The following is a 15,862-nucleotide window of genomic DNA, read 5'->3' on the forward strand; positions in this document are numbered from 1 at the left end:
GGCCCACGCATAATTCAGAATAATCTTCTTATCTCAAGACCTTTAATTTAATTGCATCTGCAAAGTCCCCTTTGCCACATGAGGTCACATATTCACAGGTTCTGGGGATTCATGTACCATTATCATTACTAGGGACCTTTATTCTACCGAATCAGAAATTCTGGGGGTGGGCCCAGCAACTTGTATTGTACTGAACCCTCCAGGTGATGCACACCCATGTTTGAGATCTCCTGCTCTAGGCCACAGAGTAAGCAGGTTGGCCACAGAAGGAAGGGGAAAGCTCTTTGAGTATAGTGGGAGGGAGCTGGAGACATCAGGTGAAGCAGTGCTGGGCAAATACACCAGCCCTTAGGAATCCAGTGAGGGCCCTACTTTCTGTTCTGATGAAAACTCCATGATTCATGGGGGGAAGGTGCTAGATATAGACCCAGAGGGTCTGAGAATCCCAGATTAGAGAAGCTCCTAACTGGTTCCCTCCAGGAGGGCTTCCATACTGCCTTGGGGTTACCTGGGAGGGAAGTATTCCACAAGGTGGTCTATTTAGCCAGAGAAAGACTGAAAACCTCTTCCCACCATTCCCATCCTGACTCCTTTGGGTCTGGGTGGAAGTGGGGAGGTCTGGAAAAGTCACTGAGGCTCCTGGAGACAATAGGGAAAAGAGCTAAGAATGAAGTATGAGGGTGCCCTTGGGGCAGGTGGGGTTCTGCTGCAGCAGAGGCCAATTGTGGACAGCCTTGGGCTGGGGGCTAAAGTGGGATGAGAAATCCAAGGGAGTAAGAGACGATGTCTCATCCTTGGTGCTGGGCAAATACACCAGCCCTTAGGAACCCAGATTCTGAGGACGAGAGAAGGCAGTGGGAGAATCTTGCATGCCACCGCATGTTCATTGGGAAGACACTGTTTTAAACTAGTAGAGACTATTACCTGAAAGTATCAAGAAGCATTTAAACATATTCCTTTTCTTTCTTCCTTTCTTTCTTTCTTCTTTCTTTCTTTCTTTCTTTCTTTCTTTCTTTCTTTCTTTCTTTCTTTCTTCCTCCCTTCCTTCCTTCCTTCCTTCCTTCCTTCCTTCCTTCCTTCCTTCCTTCCTTCCTCCCTTCCCTTCCCTTCCCTTCCCTTCCCTTCCCTTCCCTTCCCTTCCCTTCCCTTCCCTTCCCTTCCCTTCCCTTCCCTTCCCTTCCCTTCCCTTCCTTTCCTTTCCTTTCCTTTCCTTTCCTTTCCTTTCCTTTCCTTTCCTTTCCTTTCCTTTCCCTGTCTTTTCTTTTTTAAAGGTAGACTCCATGCCCAACATGGGGCTTGAACTCACGACCCCAAAATCAAGAGTCACATGCTCTACCCACTGAGCTAGCCAGGTGCCTCCAAACATATTTCATTTTTAGCACAATACCTAAAGTACCTATAGTTTACCTATAGTTTACCTATAGTATACCTATAGTTTCTCAGAAAACAAGAGAGACAAGTATTACATACAAAGCACCTCCATGCCCTGACCACGTCTGCCCAGTATTGGTGTCCCTGATTTACCATAAGAAACCAGTAAGAGTTGGGGCGCCTGGGTAGCGCAGTCGTTAAGCGTCTGCCTTAGGCTCAGGGCATGATCCCAGCATTCTGGGATCGAGCCCCACATCAGGCTCCTCCGCTAGGAGCCTGCTTCTTCCTCTCCCACTCCCCCTGCTTGTGTTCCCTCTCTCGCTGGCTGTCTCTCTATGTCAAATAAATAAATAAAATCTTAAAAAAAAAAAAAAAGAAAGAAACCAGTAAGAGTTAATGGCAGAAGGAAGCCCCCAGTATGCCCACAATTTGACCAGCATGATGAACAAACAGGCGATTCAACAATAGGACTCTTGGCAAAAAAATATTTCATCCTCCCAGTCCTGCTCTTCTGCTCAAGGGTAAGTTACGAGGTACGTGTAATACCTGGTCACACAGCATCACACACAAATTGCATACAAAACCTCACCCACTCCTCTTTATCTCTTCCTTTTCTACAGTTTCCCAAGGCTGGAAGCAGTAAAGTGGGCAATCCTTACAACATGCCCAGGATAAGGGGGAGGAATTAGGGAAACATCCAGTAAAAATATTTCTTTATTACGTAAGGAGCTGATAAATGCCTACAAATAAACCTCACTGTATTATTTGAATGGAACATTAATTTCATCAGTTTCATTATATTGGTGGCAAAGACAATGTTTTAGAATGCTGTTCTGGATGGTGTAATTCTGAGGAAGAATAATTTCTGCAAACAGCTCCGTGGAGTGGTGGTATCTCCTGCTCAGTTAAAGTCCCCAGTCTGGTCACACACAGAGGTCCACTCGGGGGCTTAGGACCCCTGCTCTGGAGTGGCTCAAAAAAAAAAGTGTTCCTCTACCCATTTGTCTTGTAACCCAATATTTCCCTCCAGGATCTCAGGCTTGGGGATGACCATGGCAGAACAGGATGGGTGTTTCTAAGTCTTGGTTCAATTTCCAGCTCAGAATTCCACATCAAGCAATAAGAATCACAAAAGGAAGAGAGATTGGAAACTGATTTGAAGGCTGAAAATAGGGAGATTTCAATATGTTTATAGTCTGAATTTGCCTTCTGCCTGCTCAGTATTCCTTCTGGGGGGATTTTATCTTCAAAAGACCGCACCTCCTCACTATAGGGGTAGTCATGTGACCTAGGCTGGCCAATCAACTTACACCCTTGGCTTCAGAGATTGGTTCAGGGGTAGGCTCCCGAACCAATCTTGGCTCCCAGTGGTGGAAGAATTGCTAAGGCAATGGGAGAAAAAGGGTAACCATGTTGACTGAAGCTTCTAGAGCCCACCAAGAGCCCACAAACAATGAAGCCAGGATAGAGGAAAATAGAGCAGAATGGTGAAGGGAAACCAAGTTCTAATAACACAGTTTGAGCCACTTCATCTAGCTACACCTGCAGATCTACCATTTAGATTGATTTCCAAGTTGAGTGAGCCAATACCTTTCCTTTAAACTATTTCAGGTTGGCTTTCTGTCTTTTGCAACAGAATTAATTCATGACAAATACATACTTTAGGGAAGAGTTCAGTGAAGAATGAGGAAAATAATGCTTGGCAGAGAGAACAGGCATGGCTACAGTGTTCTAGGGCAGAAAGAGATTGATGAGACTAAAGAAAGTAAGACAGAAGTTAGAGTGGGTATTACCATTCAGTGGCTCTCTCCCACAGAAAAGCAATTTTTCTATTAAAATTTCTTTTGAGGTTTTTTTCCACACAGTCTGTGTGCGTGGTCCCTCTGGAATAAGGTGAAACAAAATCCTTGCTGAGCCTCATGGTGCAAACCAAATATTTCAGCTGATCACTGGCAGTCCTAAATTACTGGAATGATGTTCGGCTAGGATAATAGTGTAAGGTACATTGCGTCTAGGGTGATAAGACATTCTGTCCTGGTTCATCATCAAACTTATTTACCATATTGCAAAATGTAGAGATGACTAAAGTGAGAATCCCAGCTTACCATGGGAAACAGGAAGATTAAGAAGCAAACTCAAGGCTTTTGTCCTAAATTATTTTACTTTCAGGATATTCCATTCATGTTCGGGGTGTTCTAGTGACCTGGTAATCATCCCATAAATTTAACCTGTTTACCTCCACTTTCTGTGCTTCCTTCTGTTTTCATACTAGGTAATGATCCATTGATGGACATAATGTAACCTCTCTCTTTGGCATTGTCCTGTGTTCTCTCTCCTGACAATTCCAGATGAATTCCATACAGAGTAGGTCCTAACTTGAAACATATATTCTTTGGTCTGAGTGCGATTTCTAGGTAAGACTTACATATTTGCGCAAAAAGATTTCATTGATAAACACAAAATTCACACTTTCATCTTAAATACCCATGGTAAATAGCAAAACAGGTCTGAAAAATCACAAGAGTCTAGGCCGATACATGTCATTGCCATTGTAATGCCGGATTTTTTGGGGGGCGGGGGGGGCACTGTCCAGCATCTACTTGCCTTCCTATTTGGAAGCCACTCCCTGTGTGCGAGATCTTGGTGGAAAACAATGCTTTTCCTCCAACTACAGAAGCCAGAAGATCTAAATCTTGCCTCTGCCCACATCTCAGCCTCTAGGATTTGGGTATAATGCACAAATGTTATGACATTCCTAGGGCATGGAATGTCAATTGAGGCATATGAAGAGTGATGGTGGCAATCTCCCACAATGATAGTTGTATTTCCTGTTGCTTAGCCCTTTGGAGACATTTGGTCTTGTCAATCGGTTTTTCAAGCCTGATCCTTCAACCTTTCCTTGATGATGTGAAATAAAATAAATAAATAAATAAATAAATAAATAAATAAATATTGTTAAAAGATGGAGCTCAGAGTCTGTTGCTTGCAACCATAAGCATTCTAATTTACATCTCTGCCTCCTCCTCATTACCACAGCATTTTCAAAGACCCACTCCCAATACACAGCTCCACATCTTCATGGGTTCTCAGGGTGAATGGCACCAAGGAAGATGCAAACTTTACGAAGAGCGATAGCATGCGTGTTTTCCCTGTATACCATGCCGGTGGCCCTCTCCTCCTCTCCTGCTCTGTCTAGGGCTCTCTCCCACCTGTACAACCGCAGCAGGATGGGGCCCCAAGCAGGCCCTGGATTCCCATATCTTCTTTTTGGTTTCTACTGAGAAACATCTTTATAGCCACCAGACAGAAGGCTTTGGGCTATGATGTAAGGGACAGGTTGGGAGAGATGAAAGGAAGAGGATTTTGGAGGGAACCCTTTTCCAGGGAGGCTTATGCAAAAAGCTGGTGGCTCTACTAGTCTTTCTTTGCTTTAAAGTCAAAGGGCCACTCTCTCCTCCCCTGCACAGTGATTTGTTTTTGTTTCATGTTTGGAATATTTGTTATTATTGCTTCAAATATGTCACATTCTTGATGTCTGAGTGGTCAGGTGGTATGCTGTGGGCATTCTGGAGTTGCACAGGGTTATGGGTTGGATGTGTCCCCTTAAAAATTCTGATGTTGAAATCCTAACCCCCAATGTGATAGTATAAGGTAGGGCTTTGGGAGGTAATTAGGTCATCAGGGTGGAGCCCTTGTGATGGGATTTGTGCCCTTCACAGGAAGAGAAAGGAGAGAGCTTGCTTTTCTCTCTCATCATGTGAGGATACAATGAGAGATAGCCATCTCCAAGCCAGGAAGCAGACTCTCTCCAGTCACCAGATCTGCCAGCACCTTGGTCTCGTCCTTCTCAGCCTCCAGAACTATGAGAAATAAATGTTTGTCACTGAAGTCACTCAGTCTGTGGTGCTTGACATAGCAGACTGAACTGACTAAAACACGCTGGCTTGAGTTCCAATCTTGAGTCACACGTGCCATCTTAAAGTCAATAGCTAGATGACCTTAAGTAAGCTGTTTAACTTCTCTGCATCTTAGGGTTTTTCTTTTTCCTCCAAATGTAGGGGCAGTGGTAATGTTAATCTCATGCAGTTGTTGTGATGATTAAATAGGATAATTATGCAAAGGATTTAGCCAGTGCCTGGCATTTAACATGGGCCCCCTAAATGGAGTAATAGTGGTTGTTTAGTTACCCTTTCCACAGGAGTGCATTTACCATGAACGCAGGTCATATTGGTGTGTCCTTCCTAGGTAGAGGTCAGATGGTGGGAAGGCTAGTATCGCTCTGTGTTTTTGCAGCCAGGACTTTAGGAACTTTCTGATCCAAATGGGACTTTCAATGCCATTTGACTAATGCTCCTCCCACAAGAGCACAAGGGAATCTTTCATGGACAGACAATGAAGTTCATACTTCTACTCTTCCTGATAAGAATCCCTACTGTCTTCCCTTTTTTTAAGCTAACAATCATTTATGACTTGTTATGTGTCAGGAACCATTTAATCCTTACAATAACCCTATGACATATGTACTATTATCATCTCCATTTTTTTAGATAAGAAACTAGGCTTACAAGGTGAATTTGCCTAAAGTCACACTTCAAAGCTATTATGTGGAATTATTTATTTATTTTTAACTGTGGTAAGATATACACAGTATAGGGGTGCCTGGGTGGCTCAGTCTGTTGTGCATCTGACTCTTGGTTTCGGCTCAGGTCAGGATCTCAGGGTCCTGAGATCAAGCCCAGTGTCGGGCTCCGCACTCAGTGGGGAATCTGCTTGAGGTTCTTTCCTTCTCCCTCTCCTACCCTCTGTACCTCCCCCCTGCTCCAGTGCATTCTCTCTCTAAAATAAATACATAAAATCTTTAAAATATATATACACAATATAAAATTTATCATTTTAACCATTTTTAAGTGTACATTTCAGTGGCATTCAGGATATTCACAATGTTGTGCAACCATCACCCCTATCCATTTCCAGAATTTTTCATCATCCCAAGGATTGAGCTTTTTAAGCCAAGTTTGTTCAACTTCTAATTTGTGAAAGGAACTGTCATGCAGCAGTTAAGAGCACAAAATCCTCCAAGGTTGCAATCTCAGTTCTGCCTTAATATCTCTGAGATCTTGGAGAAGTTACTTGATTTTTGTAGTGCTTCCATACCTTGGTATGTACGCGGAGAGGGTGATTATCAATGGTACCTATCTCATAGAGTGGTTATAGTATTAAATAATTTAATCTATATTAAGTACTTAGAATCTACCTGGGAAATAGTAGGCACACAATGAGTATTAGTTATTATTACTCCATATTGCTAATTATAGGGCGCTGTAGTAATGATGGGTGGGGAGCTAGAACATGAGCATTGTGTGAAGGAATGAAAGATAATGATGTGCAGACTGGGCTTGGGCTTGGGGTGATATATTGCTTCCTGACATAACACTGATGGGGCTTCGGGGCGCCTGGGTGGCGCAGTTGTTAAGCGTCTGCCTTTGGCTCAGGGCGTGATCCCGGCGTTCTGGGATCGAGCCCCACATCGGGCTCCTCCGCTGGGAGCCTGCTTCTTCCTCTCCCACTCCCCTTGCTTGTGCTCCCTCTCTCGCTGGCTGTCTCTCTCTGTGTCAAATAAATAAATAAAATCTTAAAAAAAAACCCCAAAACACTGATGGGTTTCATTAGGTCACTAAAATCTCTGATGTTGAAAGGCAACAAGATCTCTCTCATCACTAGATCACCAGGTAGCCTGAGCAGGATACTGATAATGCATATGTTCATCTCTACCTGCAGAGTGGATTCCTTGCAGATGGAGAGCCTAGGATGAGCTGGAGAATGCAAGCCAGTGTAGGTACCTTATTCAAATCCCTCTCCTCCTCTGAACTCCAGGCCAGGAACACAGAACTCGGGACTTCCGTGCCACCTCCCTCCTCCTTCCACAGGGGCAAGGAATATTTTTCAGAAGATATTAAAATCTCATACAAGTACCCAATGAACACACACCAAAGTTTTATTTAACTCATTAATGAGAGGGCCAGTGGAGAACTAGAGAATCAGCAAAAGCTCTGGCTTAGCCACGAAGAAAGACCTAAATAAATACCATCTCTCATTGAAGGAAGGTGAAAGAGCAAAGAAAATTTGAGGTCAAAGGGAGTTATTTCTTTTTTTTCCATCCTAGACAGATATTCACTTGTTCTTCCTAAGTCCGGATTTTATAGATAAGCTTCATGGCTTCAGAGCTCTTTATCTCACGTTGCTGGGTTGTTTTGGCTGCATTGGGTGTAGAGATGTATGTTAAATGTGTGAGGAACTTGGAAGTGGATGGGGAATTTGGTTTTAGTTATGGTGGGTGCTGCTAGTGACCTTACAGAGGTGTGTGGTCCATCCATCTAGTAAATGGACCTGCTGTAATCAAAAGAAATGGGAAGATTAGGACCCAGGAAGAGAAGTAATCATCCATTGTCACCTACGGTGTGTCAAGCTTCATTGAAGCCCATTGGAAGCTGTCAGAGAGTGTCTCCCCCAGAAGGATCATGAGACTTCCAGGTACTACTGTGTAATGAGTTTCCTAAGGGAGCTATAGCAGGGCCTATGTAGTTCTTCCAATAAAGGCATGTCCATCTGTAGTAAGAGAGAAGACTTAAGCAGTGGGTCCGTGTCCTTTGTTGAAATGTTCTTTCTTATAATTATGCACCTTAAATTGTCAAAATTTCCTGCTTGAAAATTACACTTGACATTTATACTTCTATGCAGAATTGGGAAAAAGATGGTTCACCCATGTGTCAAATAAGGCAAAAAGAACAATAATTCAGTGTCATTTAATACCATTTGGGGCAGCTATACTAATACCAAAGTAAACTCTAAGGGAAAAAGTATTTCATACATTATCTATCCCACACACCGCAACTGGAGCCCGAAGGTTTCTGCTCTGTGACTCCTGGCTGCTCCACCTTCTCTGATCTGCTCAGGTCACTTTGCCCACCCAACCCATACTGTTAGCAGGCGGGGTTCCTGATGTAACATCAAACCCTAGCTTTTCTTTTTCATCTCTCACCCACTGCATTAATAACTCCTTCTCCCACTCAAGTTTTCCCTGAGCTCCTACCTGTGTCAGGCATGGTGCTAGGCACTGGGGGCATATCTGGGAACAAGTCAGATGGATCCCTGCTGTCCTGGGAAATGACAGTCTGATGGGGAAGACAAACATGCAGCAAATCAATAAATGGTTGTTTGATGTGAACGTGTGATCAGTACTATAAAGTGTGAGTGCCCAGGGAGCTCCAGAAACCTATTACAAAGGGTTCTTGATTTTAGCTGTTTGCTACCAGAGCTCCAACCACCAAGCCAACCACCACTGGCTCTTCTGAAAAGAAACCCATAAATAAATTTGTTGATAGTGGGCCCCAGGAGGTGTAAGAAGGACAGCTCTTCCCTGAATAACTGCCTGACACCTTAGGCTGCTCAGGTCACTCGAACTCAGATGTCCGCTGCTCCCACACTCTTGAGGAGGGACTCTAGTCCCCGTCTGGCACCTGCTAGGGACACATGATGCTGCGGGGCTTGATCTTAAAGTCAGCCCCAATGTAGGGGCTCAGCACCCAGGTCCACAAGCCCTGGACCACAAGGAGGAGCCAGTATTGTCTGAGGTGACAAGCCACAGAATCAGTTTCATCCAGGAATTGGTTTTGAAACACCAAGACACAGCCAGGTGGCAGAGGTCCAAGAAGGGGTGAGGTCATCTGTGGCCAAAACTGAGTGTATCATGGAACTTGGGCTCAGGGGCTGTGACTGATTTTACATTGTTGCTGAACATGAGATAACAGGCCTCATCGAAAACTGGCTCCTGCCTTTAGGCTGCCTTCTTTCAGATTTACCCAGAGAAGCCTGTAAAACTTTGCCATCGCCTTCTGGGGCCTCAGGACCCTGAATCTAGCCAAAGCCAAGGTCCCTCCTCATCTTCCCCAGGCTAAGTTTCAGGGTGGATACTAGCCTTTACGGAGCCTTTCACAAATTAGCAAACAATTTAACATTGTCTGCCAGGTAGAAATAGTCCCAAGGATTCATAGCTTGGTAAGGGGGCTGAACGCTGGCTATCAGGCCCCTCTTACTGCCTTAGCAGGGTATACTGTGAAATGCGTAACCTGCGTAAGCATGCCTTACAGTCTCCAAGGATAGTTTCCACCCCATCCCTTCTTTAGAACGCATCCTGCAATGCCCCAGTTAGTGCCAGATTCAAGAGGATGAACAGTTGCTCCTAGAGAAGAAAATGTAGCAGTCAGCTTTGACTCTAACTCCCTGAGAGGCCTTCTGCTCTAGGGGCAGCAAAAATGATTTTGGATCCTGAGTGGCAATTCATCAGGTAAGGAATAATAGCACAGACTCTGCTAAGACACCCAGAAGACAGGCCAAGCAAGTTTGGGGTTCCAAAGCCCAAACTAACAACGAGGAGTTGTTGCTCTTACCTCTTGCCTTGCTGTCCTCAATATCTTGCAAGATGCAGCCTAGCAGGCATTTCCAGTGAAAGAGGACGAGGAGACTGGGATGGGAAGACAAGAGAATGCGTGGAGCAAGTTGCTGGAGGTGCTTGGAGGAAACGGTGCAAACATAAAGGGGAAGTGGCTCAGCAAGGATAGAAGAGTGAGTGAGCATGAAGGATGGGGGAAGGCTGTAGAGCAGGGGGACGAGGAATCTTGGCTGGACATTTTACTTTTTCCAAGTTGGAGTTAGCACAATCCAGAATGCTGAAGGTGCCGGAGGTCTAAAGTGGTTCTAGAAAACCTCTCTGAGGAGGGAACATTTGGGCTGAGGGAGAATGTTGAGGAGGAATTAGACATAATCATTTCTAACAGAGATTTTTAAAATTGAGTATTGTTTTATGTAAGATAAACACACATGCACGCATGCACACACACACACTCACCTCAAGTATGTGGTTCAGTGAATTTTGAGAAATGAATGCACCTGTGTAGCCCACCCTGGTGAGAGTAGGAATCAAGATTCACTTTTGTCCCTATGGATATCCTATTGTTCCTACACTGTTTGTTGAAAAGACTCTACCTTCCCCACCGAACTGCTATGACACCTTTATAAAAAAAATTACTGACTGTGTAGATATGGGTCTATTCCTGGATTCTCTTCTATTCCATTGATCTGTTTGTCTATCCTGTGCCGTTGCCATGTAGTTCTTATTTCTTATTTTTCTAAGTCTTTTATTGAATAAGGTTTTTTTTTTTTTTTTACCTCTTCTTTTTAACTTGACTGTATTCTATTTCAATTCCTTTGATGGTTACTCAAAATTTTTATCATGTATACTTAACGTTCTACTTTAAAAAATAATATTCACATAAATTTGTATTTCTAGTCTTTTCTTGAATAAGATGAGGATCTTAATATAATTTAACTTCCCTGAAAATGTTGCCTTCCCATTTTTCATGTTTTTTTTTCTGGTATTATTGTAAAAACCAGATAATTAGACTCTTTATAATCAATACACATTTAAATTATCTAAATAATTACACAATTTACAATCAATGCATATTTAGATTTTCCAAGCAATTTTTGCTGATTCCTGTCCTAATTCTTCTTGTATGACGCAACTTTAATTTTTCTAAATTCATTCTTTAATACTTCTTTCAGGGAGGGTCTGTGAAAAATAATCTCTCTTGACTTCTGGGTATGTGAAAAAAATTTCAATCTAGAATTCTATATCTAAATGACCTATCGTCAAGACTGATTCTGTTTCTAAACCCGAGTTCAAGGTCTACCTCCTAAAGGGTTCATCTTGTCCAGATCCTCACATGAACTACAGTTTTTTGTTTTGTTTTTTTTTGTATTTTTTTGGAAGATTTTTTTAAAGAGAAGTTTTAGGTCACAGCAAAATTGAAGAGAAGGCCCAGAGATTTCACATGTCGCCCTTTTCCACACTTGCATAGCATCCCCCTCTATCAACATCCCCCATCAGAGGGGAACATCTGTTACAATTTATGAGCCTGCATTGACACATTTTTTTAAAAAGATTTGATTTGATTGATTTATTTAAGAGAGAGAGAGAGAGAGAGAGAGAGCATGTGCATTAGCGGGGGGTGGAGCAGAGGAGGAAGGAGAGAGAGAATCCTTAAGCAGACCCTGTGCTGAGCATGGAGTCTGATGTGGGGCTTGATGTCATGACCTGAGCTGCAATCAAGAGTCTGACGCTCAACCAACTGAGTGACCCAGGTGCCCCTGCATCGACACATCATAATCACCTAAAGTCCACAGTTTACCTCAGGGCTCACTCTTGGTGTCGTATATTCTGTGGGTTTGGAAAATGTATCATGACATGTGTCTATCACTGTCGTATCATACAGAGTATTGTCACTGTCCTAAAAATCCCCTGTGTCCCATCAATTCATCCCTTTTCCCCTCTCTCCGAGCCCTGGAGACCACTGATTTTTTTAAATTACTATTATTTTTATTTTTAAGTAATATCTACACTCAACGTGGGGCTTGAACTCACAACCCTGAGATCAAGAGTCTCATGCTCTACCAGCCAGGCACCCCAACCACTGATCTTTTACTGTCTCCAAAGTTGTGTCTTTTTTATAATGTAATATAGGTGGAATACAGTATGTAGTCTTTTCAGATTGGCTTCTTTCACTTAGAAATATGCATTGAAGCTTCACAATATATTTTCATGGCTTCATAGCTCATTTCTTATTAGTGTTGAAGAGTATTCCATTGTCTGGCTATATCACAGTTTATGTATCCACGCAACTACTGAGGGACATCTTGACTGATTGCTTCCAAATTTTGGAAATTATGAATAAAGCTGCCATAAACATCTGCAAGGAGGTTTTTATGTTGACATAAGTTTTCAACTCCTTTGGGTAAATACCAAGGAGTGTGATTGCTGGATCATATGGTAAGGGTATGTTTAATCTTTAAAATTTTTTTTTTCGGGGTGCCTGGGTGGCTCAGTCAGTTGAGGTCTGCCTTTGGCTCAGGTCATGATCCCAGGCTCCTGGGATCGAGCCCCACATTGCACTCCCTGGTCAGCTGGGAGCCTGCTTCTCCCACTTTTCCCTGCTTGGACTCTCTTTCACTATCTCTGTCATCATCTCTCTCTCTCTCTCTCAAATAAATATATAAAATATTAATTTTTTTCTGTGAGCATACTGACACACAATGTTACATCAGTTTCAGGTGTACAACATACTGATTCAACATCTCTATATGTTATGCTGTGCTCACAAGTGTAGCTACCATCTGCCACCATACGATGCTATTACAATGCAGAGTAAATTTAATTTTCTAAGAAGGTACCAAACTGTTTTCCAAGACGGCTGTACCATTTTGCACTGGGGCCACACAGTTTTGATTTCTGCTTATTACTGAGGCTAAGTTCCCCTGGTGGCCACTGGAATATTCACCTCTTGTTTCTAGGTTTGATCTATGTTTTTGAACTTGGGGAGCAGTCCGTTTAGACTTGGACACAAGCACTATTGAGGCAGAGAAAACAGCATGTGCATAAACCCTACTAGTAGTGCAAGGAGAGGAACTCATGAGGTGAGATCTAAAGGCAGGTCCAAATTACACAGGGCCAGTGTTTATTCTCAGTGTAATGGGAAGCCATGGAAACATTTTCAGTTCAAACATGATCAATTCCCAGAATTAAACATTAATTTGGCATTTATTGCTGGCTTTCTCCTTCACTTTACTTATCCAGCTTCTCAGAGCCCTTGATTTACTTTCATACACATATGTCTGCTTCCACAGCCTCCAAGCATTTACATTTTGAGAATGCCTTCCATAATACAAATACAAGTTTCCAGCATTAGTCTGCAAAAAAAAGAAGAAATCATGTCAAAGCACTGGCTTTTCCCTGGGTAATAAATTGCATGACTCATAGGAAGCAAAAAAAAAAAAAAAGTAATTTGCATGAGATTTGACCAAGTTTAGTTAAATTAAAATTTATCAAGTAATTATTCCACAAATGTATTACAAGAAAAAGAGGGAGATGGAGTAGGGAACATACGGATTAAAAGAAACTTAAAGAGGGGCGCCTGCGTGGCTCAGTCTGTTAAGCATCTGCCTTCGGCTCAGGTCATGATCCCAGGGTCTTGGGATTGAGTTCCAGACTGGGCTCCCTATTCACTGAGAAGTCTGCTTCTCCCTCTGCCCCCACCCTGCTCTCGCGCTCTCTCTCACTCTCTCTCAAATCAATAAATAAAATCTTAAAAAAAAAAAAAGAATCTTAACTAATGAATCATCGAACCTTGCATCAGAAACCAGGGATGTACTGTATGGTAACTAACATAATGTAATAAAAAACATTAAAAAAAAAAAAAGAAACATCCTACATTGCTTGGGTTTTCTGCTTCTGATTAAAGAGGACTGGAACAAAAAAAAAAAAAAAAGAAGAAGAATCTTAAAGAAATATCAACCAGTCACAATATATAGACATACCTATCAGCCATCTATCAGTCATCATCTGCCTGCCTGCCTGTGTATCTATACTTACCTTATCAATAATACTTGTTTACACACCTGGTTCAGAGATACTGTCTTACTTTGAGTTCTCCAGAAGCAGACCCTTGATTGAGGATTCAAGTGCAAGCAGTTTATTTTGGAGGTGCAGGAAACCCGTGTAGGAGAGTGAGGAGAGAGGAAAACAGCCAATTAGCTGCCTAACCAAACAAGTCAGCACTGAGGGCAACTGGAGCTCAACTGCGGGGAAAAAAATCTCTAAAACGGTGTTAAACACATACCTCCAGAGGGTCCCTCCTGAGTGGTGACGGGGTGTTTTGATACTAACTCTGAACAGTGACTGGTGGAGGCTGCTCCGAGAAGAAGCAGTCCCTGGCACTTCGAGCGTGCTGTGCCCAGGCAGAACACCAGACAGCATTTTCCTACAACTTTGGGAAAGTCCCACGGAGAAGTGGATCCAGTTGGCTGGAGCACCATGAAGTGGGGATGTAAGGGAAATGGGCAAGGCACCAAGAGTATCTGCCCCAGCGTGCACCTTACACCATCTTGACCTGCTTGTGTTTTGCATTTGTGCCCTCCGTCCAGTCAGTGCTTCTTCAAAGGTGGTGGCGAGTCACAGTGTAAAAAATAAAAACTCACAGCTGGAGGATTAGTGAGACAAATGACAGTCCTTGCTGCATTATTTCTCTCTCCTACCACTCATTCTAGCGTCCTTTCCCTTGTCAGCACTTGTGGTGATCTAGGTTGCCTTTCCAGGGAGGTAACTCAGAGCTTCATGTCTGGAAACTGCAAACCTTTGGTTACCGTGCCCTGGTGAGGTGACAGTGCGTCCAACGCCAATTTTTTGTTTTCCCTGGACATGGAGACACTAAGAGGAGTCCCAGTGAGTTCCTGGAGTACCATACATACTCCTGTCTGTCCCCATTCTTCAGCAGCAACCTTAGACTCCTGTGGGATAGTCCTTGAGAATTACTCCTGCTGGTAGAGTGACTCTTTCCTTTGCCTGCTGGCCTTGTTCTGTACCTACCCTCCTCGTGATGACGTGAGGTGACATGCCTACATGATGAGATGGAATGAGGAGAGGCACTTGTGACGTATTGCTGGGCTGCTACTGACCTTCTGACCATACATCAGAAGGAGGATTATCTGCTTCTGGACTGCCACTGACTACAGGTAACTGAAGGAAGCGTAGCCCCAGTATCTCTGTGCTGACTAAAAAGGATTTGTCTTAGTGGTTGACAGAGTGTTGAAACAAAACAGACCTATGTGGTGGAGATTTAGCGGTCCCAAACTTTTAAAGGAGTTCCTTTTAGAATCTTCAGCTTGAAGCTAATCTCTCCCTGGTCCTCCTCGTGGGTAAGTTCAGTAAAGAGCTTTCCATTTTTCCTCCTCCCTTCCTTTCTTAAGAGTGAAAGTATTTACCATTCATGCAGGAAATGAAGAGTGAGTTTATATTAGAATTTTTATACTCGGAGTTGATTTAATATGAATTGGAGTTTTTGGAATAAGACAATAATAATTCTTTTTTATTTATTTACTTATTTTTTATTTTTAGGTAATCACCACACCCAACACGGTGCTCAAACTCACAACCCTGAGATCAAGAGTTGTATGCTCTACTGGCTGAATCAGCCAGGCACCCCTAATTCTAACACTTTTAAGTATTAAAGCCAATAAGCTTCTGATGTGCATAGTTCATATTCATATGAAAGCTTTTCTTAGCTTCCTAATTATTTCTTCCCACCTTTGAAATCGCTGATGTCTACTTAGTGACCTTGTTTTTTGCGATCTCTTCATCTATGAGAAGCAAGCACAGGGAGACTTCAAGCATTTCTTAGTTTTGCTCTTCTGCTCTTAGGTATAAAGTATGGAAATACTTAATTTCTCATTTGAAAATTGCTGTCAATTCATGAGTGCTGGAGGGTGTTTTGAAGCCCTCTGCTATCACCCAGCTGTCTCTGCCCCAACATTAGGATAAATGTCCTGGCCTTTCTTTTTCCATTGTGGCTCCTGACCCAGTGGGACCTGCTTGATTCCTGCT

The sequence above is a fragment of the Ursus arctos genome, unplaced genomic scaffold (genome assembly GCF_023065955.2).
Source record: "Ursus arctos isolate Adak ecotype North America unplaced genomic scaffold, UrsArc2.0 scaffold_19, whole genome shotgun sequence".
Lineage (NCBI taxonomy): Eukaryota > Metazoa > Chordata > Mammalia > Carnivora > Ursidae > Ursus > Ursus arctos.